The sequence below is a fragment of the Solanum lycopersicum genome, chromosome 5, assembly GCF_036512215.1.
Source record: "Solanum lycopersicum chromosome 5, SLM_r2.1".
Lineage (NCBI taxonomy): Eukaryota > Viridiplantae > Streptophyta > Magnoliopsida > Solanales > Solanaceae > Solanum > Solanum lycopersicum.
In genome coordinates this window covers 44,766,614-44,777,277 of record NC_090804.1, presented here as the reverse complement: position 1 = coordinate 44,777,277, position 10,664 = coordinate 44,766,614, and the positions used below count along the sequence as shown (strand labels likewise).

The 10,664-nt window shown below is 32.2% G+C and overlaps 1 long non-coding RNA gene across 3 annotated transcripts in view; it reads right to left on the bottom strand.

Moving 5' to 3' along the window:
- Positions 1-7,859, bottom strand: part of LOC138348588 (uncharacterized) — a 19,557-nt gene extending 11,698 nt beyond the window's left edge. For all 3 annotated transcript variants that reach the window (XR_011221338.1, XR_011221337.1, XR_011221336.1), the window contains exon 1: positions 54-7,859. This is a non-coding gene — a long non-coding RNA (uncharacterized lncRNA). The remainder of the gene's footprint in view (positions 1-53) is intronic.
- Positions 7,860-10,664: the final 2,805 nt, after the last annotated feature.

The following is a 10,664-nucleotide window of genomic DNA, read 5'->3' as shown; positions in this document are numbered from 1 at the left end:
TACAAACTAAAATGAACCAATAAGACCTAATAAAAAAAGTGAGTAAAGTTTACCTAAAAATCTTCAAGCATGCCAGATCTGAAGTTCATAAATGATTGGAGCTTTCAACAACGCTGATGTTGAAGCATGTGTCATTGATTGTTTCATCTCTGAGCTATACCGAAGTTTGATCTAGAGAGACACATCGTCGGAGATTTGGATATCCTTGGATTCATCGAAAAATACCAATATTTTTACCTGTGAAACAAGAAAAAATAAGGGGAAAAGGGAAAGGGAGATGGAGTACATTTGGTGGTTGTTAGGCAATGAAACCTTGGGGTTTTGGGGTTTTTGACAGTTGTTGGTCAGGTTGTTATTGTTTTGAGGTGTGGAGTTCACCGGTCGGTGAGACAGAGAGAAAATCAATGGTTTGAGGGTTTAATCCGGTGTGTTTTGGGGGGAAATAGAAAATGAGAGTTTTTTGTTGGTTATGGTTCAGGTTTCACAGGTGCTTCGTGGAAGTAGAGTAGTGGTTTGTGATCTGGTTGGTGGTTGCAGACGTGAAGGGTTTTTTGAGCAGCTAGGCTTGAGGGATAATAGTGGGATTGTTTAGTAATGATTTTCTAGTGGAAGCTTGCCGGGACTGAAGTTTGGGAGTGTGTGAGGAAGAAGGGTGACGACAGCTTTGAGAGAATGATAGAAAAATCTCTTAGCGTTTCACCCCTTTTGGAATTTTTCACCACTTAGTCTAAAAATATTATCCACCATCCACATTTTTGAACTAGACTAAACATAAATAGGAAAATAATCATGGAATTGGCTTAAATTGTGCTATTGAGATTGTCCCCATAAGTATCAGTCAAAATTAACTAATACGAAGATCCTAAATTTTGATAAATAAGAAGAATTATCGATAAACTTATTTAAAATTATTTAAAAAGCATATTTTGAACTATTAAATAAATCAAGCTTATTACTTATGAATTTTTCAAATGTTATGCCAACATTGAGTGTCAACAGCTATCCTTTCTGTTGGATATGATTGATGAAAGTTATTGTGGATGATGAAAATTGACAAACCTGATTTTAGCCGAACACATTACCTTTATATAAAATTATGGTTGGAATGTTTTGGAAAACTATTCCAGAGTTTCCTCAAAAAGGTTCCACTGTGTTTTGTCCTTGTTGAAGTATTGTACATTTGTGGGTCAACTTAGGATGCATTCTCTTGGATCTTCTTGAAAAAACAAATATAAAACTCATTAGGATGGAAAAAAAATACAAGGAAAAATGTAGAATCTTTGACGGTCTGACAAATTCACATGATGCATTGGTAGGATAAAAATGAATGTCTGTCGGTAGAACGAATAAAAATGATGATCCATTGATAGGAGTTTTAATATATGTCAACGGGTAGGACAAATAAAAAAGAATGATTCATCATTACGATTTAGAATGTATGTCTATAGATAGGATGAGTGAAAAAAACAATTCATCTATAGGATTTTAATCAATGTCCATTGGTAAGACAAGTGAAAAAAATGATCCATCTGTAGGATTTTGAGAGTATGTACATCGGTAGGACGAATTAAAAAACAGAATCCATTGGTAGGATTTTGAATGCAAGTTTCCTTCAACATGAACATGGAATAGATATGGTGCACATCCTTTACCTCCAAATAGATATTACATAAATACAAATATATTTCAGTGCATTTTACCAACTTGAATGCTAATAGATAAGGTGCACATCCTTTACCTTACACGATGTGACTTAAATGCAAATAAATCTCAACGCAAGTTTCAACCTACTTGAATGCGAATAGATAAGGTGCACATCTTTCACCTCCCCATAGATGCGACTCAATTGAACATGTCTTTCATTGCAAGTTTCATTCGACTTGAAGGTTTAATAGATGTGGTGCAACTCCTTCACCTCCTAAAAGATGTGACTAAAATTCATTGTCCTTTTCAGCCATTGAAATTGCAATGGCCTTCTTGGAAAATTAAAAATGCAATGACCCTTGCGAGAAATGAAAAATGCAACGATTAATGAATCAATGATTCTCAACTGTAACGAGGCGGATGTATCATGATTGTCCACCTGTAATGACGTGGATGGCTCGGTAATTTTCAAACTCTAATGAGGTGGATAGCTCGATGCTTCCACTGTAACGAGGTGGATGGCTCAGTGATTGTCCAATGTAAAAAGGTGGATGCCTCAAAATGGAATGATCCTAATATCTCAAAAGGATTTTTGGCATATCTCAAGGTAGAATTTTTGGCATATCTCAAAAGGATCTCCAATCTTGACTTCAGGAGATATTCTCAAAAATTTTGTCCTAGTGTTTATTTCAAAGAGAATGAAAACTCACACTAGTCATATGATCGAGTTGTATGGCACCTACATAACGTGTTGAGCAAAGAATAAGATTAAATTTATTTCCAATCAAGTAATTGATGAATAGTGCAAAGAATGTGTGACAATATCTTCAGTAAAAAATACAGTATGAACATGATGAAATAGGAAAATAATAAGTACTATTATATTCAATGTCTAAAACAAGATATAAAACATTTTTGAGACGAAGAACTCACTGAAGTAAAATAGGATTTTCACACATACAAGAAATCCAATGATACATTTTATAATGAAAAGAAAAAAAAATAGATAAATTATTTTTTTCCTTCAATGAAAGACACTAAAAATTCTTTGGAAAATATTAAAGAGCGGGTGTTTGCTCACTTTTTTGGTTTCTTTCTTTTTCTTTTTTTTGCAAAATCAAGAATGTGATGAGACAATTTAATCTTTACTATAATTTGTACCAACAGTTAGGATTGCAGGTAAATATCTCCTTCTTCTTTTCTTCTCTTTTTCTAACTATGATTAAATTCAAGGTAATTCCTACAGCTTCAAGTGGTGCCTCAAACATAATTAAGGATCAATAAAATTAGTTCATGTTTCTTCAAACAAAGGTTTTAATTGCTTTAATACTTAGGTTTCATGTTCCCTCACAACAAAAATAAATCCTATTTCACACATATTTGAAGTGTTTGATTTGAGGTAATTTTTCAAAGTGCAGTCACACTAGCAAGAATGATCAACGCATGCAATTGAGATACCGTATGTTTGACCCTTACCTAAATCTCGACTAATGTGAGAACATTTAGAATGAGATAATGTAGGGATTATCATTAAATTGTAACATAGGCTTATGGATGAGTAGAATATTTATTTGGGATAAAAGTAACTTAATTCATCCTTCAGAGTGACACTGAATTTGTGTTTTTGACGATTGATACATCTTTGGCATAATATCCACTTCATTTTCCTTCCCTTTTTCGACTTACTTTAAATTCTCATTGGCTGGAGCGTTTCCTTTTTTCACCCATTTGTTTTGACTTCTTCTAAGTCCTAATTTCTTTGATCTTTTCTTTTATTTCACCCCTTTCTTATTATCTTTTCTCCTCTTTAGTTGGAATATTTTCCTTCTCACCTTTCATTGACCTTGTAAGGGTGTATTTGTTTTTCCTTATTTCTTTTCATATTCTTTCTCTCTTCACTTGTATTCTTTCTGTCGAAGTCATTTTTGTTTTGTTGACTTCAGGATACTTAATATTTTTTTCCTTTGGACACTACAATATGAATTTTTTCTCCTATAATTTACTCACACTTGGTGCATTCAAGAAGGTTGGTCTAAGAGAGGTATAGTTCATGTAATCACTCAAAAGGGCAATGGCTAAAATGTGGTTGTCCAAACAAAGGCTCACAAAGTTGGAAAATAAGGGAATAAAGTCATTTGGTAGGATTTTAAAGACAAGAGCTAGTCAAAAAAGGCCTACAATCCTTTGCCGAACAAAACATTACTCAACATTTCACCTCGAAAAACATTTAGTCCAAGTTCTAGATAAACAGTACAATGCAATTGAATTTTCATCTAAAAACTCTCCACACCATACACATGAAAGGTTGATTTTATTCTTATCTTGAATGATTGGAGGACAATTTTCAAGCATAACAAAAGTACAAATAACAGGCACCACAAGAATCTATTGGTTTACAACAAAGTAAGACCTCTTCATCATATCGAAAATATTTACATGCTCCTTACTTTATTTGTCCCAACTTAGCTGAAAAGATTACTCGTGCAATATATACACAAGGTTTTTTTTAAGAATGAATATTGAACCCTAGAAGGGTTGCTTAAGTATCTCATCGAGATGAGAATCAGGCGTGTGTATTTTAAGCATATATGACTTTGAAAATATGAGCAAACTATTTCAATCTTTTTTTTCTTAGTTTAAAAGAATGAATACCGAAATCAATATGGGTTGCCTAGGTGTTTCACCTAGATGAGAATTACATCATAGTTTGTGAAATTATGTCTTTGAAACTATGCACAAACTATTAATATTATTAATTATTCTTTTTTTGACTTTTCTAAAAAATAATACCAAATTCAAGAACAGTTGTCTACGTATCTCATCGAGATGAGAATCAAGTATGTTTAGTGCATGTAGATATGTCATTGAATAAATGCACACTATGTTATTATATTATTTTTCTTTCTTTTGAAAAAATGGATACCGAACCCAAGAGATGCATATGTATCTCATCAAGATAAGAATCAGATGCACGTACTTCATTCAAATCTGGCATAAAATAATTTTAAAATTTAGTCAAACTCGTAGTGATTCCTTGTATCCTCTTAATTGTCGGCCTTTATACTGCCTCTTGAATGTGGTCTCTCATTGTTTCATTTTTTTTTTACAGTAACCACTTGTTTTATTCTTTTTGAATACGTCTTTTAACTATGTCTTCTCCCAATTATCCAGGAGAACAAGACATTGTTATGACCATTACCAACTGTTTTTAGGATAATTTTCTAACAAAAATATAAGAAATGTGTGAAAGCAGGGCCATAATAAAAAAATAAAAAAGTGTAATTTCATAGTACAGGTTTCCCAGATTTGTCTTTTTGACATGATATTGATGTCTTGAGAAATACAAAGACCGAGATTTTGCGAGTTCTCTTGTCTCTTGCAACTTTGGACGAACAATGACTTTCTAATTTTGATATAAATAAACCTCTCGCTCAAAAAAGAAAAGAAAAACTCAAAAGGTAAAGTGTTAGTCCGTGTTCATGATGGATAACGCAAAATATCACATAAAGAAATAATTAAGCAGAGAAGCACGACTTTAATAAAAGACAAACCTAATTATATCACAAAGCATACACACATTTATTGTGTGTCCTATACCAATATGTGACCCTTTTTTTTTTTGTCAAGAATGACCTATCGATATGAAAGATATATTACGTCATTTTACTACATCGTCTCAGAACCCAAAAGTATACAAATATTATGATAAACTTGAATGGGAATACGTAATCAGGAAAAAGGGAATATAAATAGTCAATCCAACAATAGGGTACCATCCTAAGTTATTCCTCCATGGACTTTCCTTTTGTTTGATTTCTTGTCATTCTAAATGCCAACGTCTTCAGATGCGATGGTTATTTTATTCTTCATTGATTTTAACGAACTCCTAAAATCCCTACTCCAAGAGACAATGTTTTGCCGAATGATGTATATATCCTTCAAATTTAACATTTAAATATGATTGTCTTTATTGACCAATTAGCCAAATAGACATAAAGTGGGCCACTTATTGGCCCAACACGTCTTGGGTGTCGTTTCAACTTAATTAAAAATGCGCTAAATTTGGAATTTAGTTTCCCTCTACAGTAGGTGACTAAAGAGTGGCATCTGTAGAAAGAGAACCCAAGCAGATAACTTAGGTTTGAACTCACGACAACCATTGAACGCATGACGAATCAATAAATTATCGATCATTCTGAAAAAGGATCGAGTATGAAAAGTTAAACTGCGATCATGCAGAAACTATTCTTAATATAAAAGATGTCATGAATGCAATGAAACTTTTAGAAATTAAACCAATAATAAATAAATAACAAGTACAATATATACAATAATAAATAAATAACAAGCACAATATATACGTATATATAAATTATCAATGAAATATACAAGATAGAAGATGCAACACACTAAAACACAAACCTCCTCAATTTGAAAAAATAAACTAACAATGGTTAGAATGTTTACATCCCCAACGAAGTCGTCATTCTATATAAATCTCTACTTTATTGAAATAGGGCAAACTATCACGATAACTTGAAGAATAATCAATTGATTCAATTTAAAAATAGTTTTAAGAATAAACGAATTATAAAAGGAGTAGCCACCTAATTTAAAGATAAAATAGGAAATCATTTAAGTGATCTACGAAATCAATAGATTTTAGATAAGGGGTTGAAGTTATTATGAAGGGAATGTGTTAGGCATCCTTTCAAATTCACAATTATATATGGGTCCCGCTGATTTTATTTTTTTAATAGAGCAGGAGATAAAATAATATACGAATTGTATCGACATACAGTTTACAGAAATAATAGGAGAAACGACCTAGTGTATGCCTATCGTGAACAATATACATAATACTAAATAAACAATTATAATTCGATTTCCATTGGAATAGCATTAATGGGAAGCGACTTCAGGGTACCTGTTAACATACTTAGTAATAATGTTAGTAATAAATAAATAAATATGAATACAAATAAATAAATAATTGAAAACAAAACCCGTTTTATTTACATGGAAGGCTTCAAAATCATTGGTAATTTCTTAATCGGCCAATTTTAACATATAAGAATATATAAACTTAAACTAAATTTCAGTCTTTTAAAATGGGGAGGCCTCGAAATCTGACGGAGTATTTTTTATGATTGGAAAATTACAACACACAACTTATATAAACGTACCTAAAATTTCGTCATTTTCAATGGGAAAACCTCAAAAATCGACAGAGAGATTTTTGCATTGGCCAATTAGAACACACAAATGTGCACTAAAATTTCATCTTTTCCAATTGGAAGACCTCAAAAACCGACAGAGAGATTTTCTCATTTGTCAATTTTAACATGAAAATTAGTGTAATATCATAATAAGACAATTAATAAAAATAGAGAAAATGGTATAAAACTCCTCCAACCTATACCCGAAATCCAACTACATAATCCAACTTCACGGTGTCCTATTACCCACCTGAACATTATGTTTATCTATTTTATATACGACTAAGTGCTGGCATGTCATTGGAAGTGTTGTCAACTCCTATAGGCACATTACAAGGTGAATTTTGATGAATATTTCCATGTTCTCCGACAATCTTTTTCTCCACCCTTAAATATACCATTGTTTCTTCTTCCCAACCATTAACTATTGTTCCTTTTATAAAAAAATTCATGGTTTTCTCTGAAAATTATTAGGATTTAGTAATTATTGTTCATTTCTATTTCAAATCTTGAATTAGGGTTTGTAATATGCTCTATTTCTTATTTAGGTCTCTAATTTAAATTTTAAATTTTCTAGTAAAATTCATAAAAAATGAAAAATAAAAACTTGAATAAGCTTTGTAATGATTCCTTAGATCATCAATAGAAATACATGCAAATGGTGAAGGAGATGAGGAGAAATATGTTTTTGGGTCTTTACGTTTTACGAGGGATATGGGAAAAAAGAGGAATTGAGAGTTGAAGAGGTGGGGTACCCGCGCGTGAAATCACATGGATTATTTGTTTGGTTTATGTGTTGAGGTCTGCGTTGAAATGTATAGAAAATAGAGAAATAAAAAGTTTAGGTGTGTAATAGGACACCCGTAAAGTTGGAATGTGTAGTTGAAATTTCAGGTATAGATTGAGGGAATTTTATACTATAAACTTTACCAAAATAAGCATATCAGAATTCTTTAATGGTTAAACTAATACATGAACAATTGAAATAAAAAAACAAGAGAAAACAAAGCCCGACACATAACCAATAAACATGATCTAACTAAGTAATAATTCAACTTAATATTTCAACAACAATAATAAAAAAATTAAATGGGCTAAACTACCTCATTTTGGGAAAACAAGAGAAAAACATATTGACAACAAAATATTAAAATTCAGTTCAAAATAAGCCATAAAAGAATTATATATAATAATGTCAATCAAAATCATTTAATGAACAAAACAACAGCGCAAATATAATGTCATGAATAAAGTAAAAAATTAAATTAAAGATCTTCGACAGTCCCAAAAAATCAAGAAGACAAATATATATATATATATATATATATATATATATATATATATATATATATATATACATATATATATATATATGTGTGTGTGTGTGTGTATGTATGTATGTATGATGTATGTGTATATACATACATATATTAAAAAAATTATTCGAAAAGATTGCACAACTGCCAGAGAAAACAACATTAATAATACTAACATAAACTAATATGAACCAATAAGATATAATAAAAAAGTGAGTAAAGTTTATCGGAAAATCATGAAACATGCCAGATCAGAAGTAGAGTAGTAATTGGAACTTTCTGTTCTCAATCTGTGTTATGAAAATTAGAAATTACTGGTTGTAATAAATCATTCAGAAGCACGAAGTAACTGAGTTTTTTAGAACCAGTAAATAAGGATAACAAAAATTTATTTCTAAAAAATAATTGAATCTGTAAAACTTACCAGAATCTGGAATACTCTTTTTTATTTTTTAGGAAGAAAATCAAGTCCACTGAATTCACACTGTCCCCTTAAGGAAATTATTCCCCTCTTGTATCCGAGGTTTGATTTGGAATATAACCTCCCAGGGTAAAATGATCTTAATCAGTAGAGTATAGATACCAAAAACTCTACTGTTAGCAAATCAATCCACACCAGGAAAGTACATGAAGAAATATGTGTTTTAAAGAAGAAGGAAGATCAGAAAATTCGTTAGGAAATATTTTGAAGACTGAATGGTACATATAGGCAAGAAGAATATATTCTGAAAGGTTGCAACCCTTTCAGAATTGACACGACCATTAATGAAAGGTTGAAAACTTTCAAATGGTATTGACAGTTCCTGAAAGTTGCAACCTTTCAGAATAGTCATGGAGGGAATTTTTAAATATAACAGAAATTAAAACGGGTCACGCGCGCGGTTCTGAGTCATGTCGGGTTAACTAAAAAGTTGAAAACATTTCGGTTAACTTCTGTTATCAACTAAATAATTGAAAATAATTTTTGGTCATTTAATTAATTAACTAAATAAATAAAATAAATTTGTCCAAAAAATTATCTCTCGATCGATCATTTGCCAAAGCCAATGCCAAAGCCAAAGCCAAAGCCAAAGCGAACGACGACGAAGACGGTGCGAGGGGGTCCCTCTTTCAAACCCTTTTAACAATTATTAGGATTGTTTATTTATTTAAACTCTCCTATTTTCATTTACATTATCGATGAGGGACAATTTCCTTTTTTATTAAAGCATTAGAGGACTTTTCAAGTTCTCAACCTTTCATGATCTGAACTTTTCAAATTCCTCTCCTTCCCTCTATTTCCTATCAATTCTTGCTACATACCCAACAATCCCCCACATTGATGGGGAATAGTTATAACATAGGAATGCGCGGAAAATTGTGTACTTTACAAGCAAGGATTAATTGCATCTGGATAAGTAGGTTTCCCCTTGGACTTTCTGTGGTGAGCATATGTCGGATATACTCGGTCAATCGGTAGATGTGATATCTTTGAACTGTCGAACTTTGGTGTATACCTAGACAACCATATGTCACACAATTAACCTTTTACTATTTATGATTCTTATGGTTGTGTTCGTTTTAGCCATGAACACCTCCTGGTTTCATGACTGTATAGAGAATAGGCTTTTGACATAAAATTCTCTTTGAAGCGGCTTCCACTTCACACTCACATAGGTGATTTCTAACCGTGTCATCTCGTAGATACACTATTTGGTCAAATCTACCAAACATAGCAAATCATTTAAAACATTAAGCTTTATTAACTCATTAACAAGCCTTAAAGTCTTAACCTTTTCCTGAACATTGTCTTCATCATGAGAATGGATTTGAGTTGATTGACAATGTCGAACCGTCAGCCACAACTTTATTTTTTTCATTGAATCTAGCTCTTGGGATCTCCAGTCAGCTCGATAGAGTTACCATCATGCTGACTTATCCTAAGCCGTAAACCCATTCCCATAGATGATCTTTCAACTGTCTCTCTCACTAGGCCTTTCGTTAGTGGATCTGACACATCATCGCTTGACTTTACATAGTCAATTGTTATAATTTCACTAGAGAGCAGTTGTCTTACGGTGTAATATCTACGTCGTATATGACGAGACTTTCCGTTGTACATAACGCTCCATGCCCTACCTATTTCTTCTTGACTATCGCAATGTATGCAAATCGGTCCAACAGGTTTGGGCCAGAATGGAATATACTCTAGGAAATTCAGGAGCCATTCCGCTTCTTCACCAGCCTTATCCAAAGCAATGAATTCAGATTCCATTGTGGAGCGAGCAATACATGTGTGTTTGGACGATTTCCAAGAGACAGCTCCTCCACCAAGTATGAATACATAACCACTTGTGGATTTTACATCATTTGACCCGGTGATTAAATTTGCATCACTATATCCTTGAATCACAGCAGAATATTTATTATAATGCAAAGCATAATGTTGTGTCCATTTTAGATAACCCAACACACGTTTCATAGCTATCTAGTGAGTTTGATTAGG